The sequence below is a fragment of the Symphalangus syndactylus genome, chromosome X, assembly GCF_028878055.3.
Source record: "Symphalangus syndactylus isolate Jambi chromosome X, NHGRI_mSymSyn1-v2.1_pri, whole genome shotgun sequence".
Taxonomy (NCBI): Eukaryota; Metazoa; Chordata; class Mammalia; order Primates; family Hylobatidae; genus Symphalangus; species Symphalangus syndactylus.
In genome coordinates, this window is record NC_072447.2 from 40,374,420 (window position 1) to 40,377,732 (window position 3,313).

Here is a 3,313-nt window from a genome sequence, read left to right on the forward strand (position 1 = left end):
AAATAAAATCCTTTACAGACAAGCAAATGCTGAGAGATTTTGTCACCACCAGGCCTGCCTTACAAGAGCTCCTGAAGGAAGCACTAAACATGGAAAGGAATAACTGGTACCACCCACTGCAAAAACATGCCAAATTGTAAAGACCATCGATGCTAGGAAGAAACTGCATCAACTAACAGCCAAAATAACCAGCTAATATCATAATGACAGGAGGAAATTCACACATAACAATATTAAACTTAAATGTAAATGGGCTAAATGCCCCAATTAAAAGAACCAGACTGGCAAATTGGACAGAGTCAAGACCCACCAGTGTGCTGTATTCGAGAGACCCGTCTCACCTGCAGAGACAAACATAGGCTCAAAATAAAGGGATGGAGGAAGATCTACCAAGCAAATGGAAAGCAAAAAAAAAAAAGAAAAAAAAAAAAGGAGGAGTTGCAATCCTAGTCTCTGATAAAACAGACTTTTAACCAACAAAGATCAAAAGAGACAAAGAAGGCCATTATATAATGGTAAAGGAATCAATTCAACAAGAAGAGCTAAGTATCCTAAATATATATGCACCAATACAGGAGCACCCAGATTCATAAATCAAGTCCTTAGAGACCTACAAAGAAACTTAGACTCCCACACAATAATAATGGGAGACTTTAACACCCCACTATCAATATTAGACAGATCAATGAGACAGACGGTTAACAAGGATATCCAGGACTTGAAATAAGCTCTGCACCAAGCAGACCTAATAGACATCTACAGAACTCTCCACCCCAAATCAACAGAATAGACATTCTTCTCAGCACGACATCACACTTCTTCCAAAATTGACCACACACTTGGAAGTAAAGCACTCCTCAGCAAATGTAAAAGAACAGAAATCACAACAAACTGTCTCTCAGACCACAGTGCAATCAAATTAGAACTCAGGACTAGGACACTCACTCAAAACCACACAACTACATGGAAACTGAACAGCCTACTCCTGAATGACTGCTGGGTAAATAACGAAATGAAGGCAGAAATAAAGATGTTCTTTGAAATCAATGAGAACAAAGACACAACGTACCAGAATCTCTGGGACACATTTAAAGCAGTGTGTAGAGGGAAATTTACAGCACTAAATGCCCACAAGAGAAAGCAGGAAAGATCTAAAATCGACACCCTAACATCACAAGTAAAATAACTAGAGAAGCAAGAGCAAGCAAATTCAAAAGCTAGCAGAAGGTAAGGAATAACTAAGATCAGAGCAGAACTGAAGGAGATAGAGACACAAAAAACCCTTCAAGAAATCAATGAACCCAGGAGGTGGTTTTTTGAAAAGGTCAACAAAATTGATAGACCACTAGCAAGACTAATAAAGAAGAAAAGAGAGAAGAATCAAATAGGTGCGATAACAAATGATAAAGGGGATATCACCACCTATCCCACAGAAAAACCAGCTACCATCAGAGAATACTATAAACACCTCTATGCAAATAAACTGGAAAATCTAGAAGAAATGGATACATTCCTGGACACATACACCCTCCCAAAACTAAACCAGGAAGAACTTGAATGCCTGAATAGACCAATAACAGGCTCTGAAATTGAGGCAGTAATTCATGGCCTACCAACCAAAAAAAGTCCAGGGCCAGACCGATTCACAGCTGAATTCTACCAGAGGTACAAGGAGGAGATGGTACCATTTCTTCTGCAACTATTCCAATCAATAGAAAAAGAGGGAATCCTCCCTAACTCATTTTATGAGGTCAGCATCATCCTGATACCAAAGCCTGGCAGAGACACAACAAAAAAAGAGAATTTTAGCCCAATATCCCCGATGAACATTGATGCAAAAATCCTCAATAAAATACTGGCAAACCAAATCCAGCAGCACATCAAAAAGCTTATCCACTAAGAACAAGTTGGCTTCATCCCTGGGATGCAAGCCTGGTTCAACATATGCAAATCAATAAATGTAATCCGTTACATAAACAGAACCAAAGACAAAAACCACATGATTATCTCAACAGATGCAGAAAAGGCCTTTGACAAAATTCAACAGCCCTTCATGCTAAAAACTCTCAGTAAACTAGGTATTGATGGAACGTATCTCAAAATAATAAGAGCTATTTTTGACAAACCCACAGCCAATATCATACTGAATGGGCAAAAACTGGAAACATTCCCTTTGAAAACTGGCACAAGACAGGGATGCCCTCTCTCACCACTCCTATTCAACATAGTGTTGGAAGTTCTGGCCAGGGCAATCAGGCAAGAGAAAGAAATAAAGGGTATTCAGTTGGGAAAAGAGGAAGCCAAATTGTCCCTGTTTGCAGATGACATGATTGTATATTTAGAAAACCCCATTGTCTCAGCCCAAAATATCCTTAAGCTGATAAGCAACTTCAGCAAAGTCTCAGGATACAAAATCAATGTGCAAAAATCACATCACAACAATTCCTATATACCAGTAACAGACAGCCAAATCATGAGTGAATTCCCATTCACAATTGCTTCAAAGAGAAGGAAATACCTAGGAATCCAACTTACAAGGGATGTGAAGGACCTCTTCCAGGACAACTACAAACCACTGCTCAGCAAAATAGAAGAGGACACAAACAAATGGAAGAACATTCCATGCTCATGGATAGGAAGAATTAATACCGTGAAAATGGCCATACTGCCCAAGGTAATTTATAGATTCAATGCCATCCCCATCAAGCTACCAATGACTTTCTTCACGGAATTGGAAAAAGCTACTTTAAAGTTCATATGGAACCAAAAAAGAGCCCACATTGCCAAGACAATCCTAAGCAAAAAGAACAAAGCTGGAGGCATCACACTACCTGACTTCAAACTATACTACAAGGCTACAGTAATCAAGACAGCATGTTACTGGTACCAAAACAGAGATATAGACCAATAGAACGGAACAGAGGCCTCAGAAGTAACATCACACCTCTACAACCATCTGATCTTTGACAAACCTGACAAAAACAAGCAATGGGGAAAGGATTCCCTATTTAATAAATGGTGCTGGGAAAACTGGCTAGTCATATGTAGAAAGCTGAAACTGGATTTCTTCCTTACACCTTATACAAAAATTAATTCAAGATGGATTAAAGACTTAAATGTTAGACTTAAAACCATAAAAACCCTACAAGAAAACCTAGGCAATACCATTCAGGACATAGGCATGGGCAAGGACTTCATGACTAAAACACCAAAAGCAATGGCAACAAAAGCCAAAATAGACAAATGGTATCTAATTAAACTAAAGAGCTTCTGCAGAGCAAAAGAAACTACCATCAGAGTGAACAGGCAACCT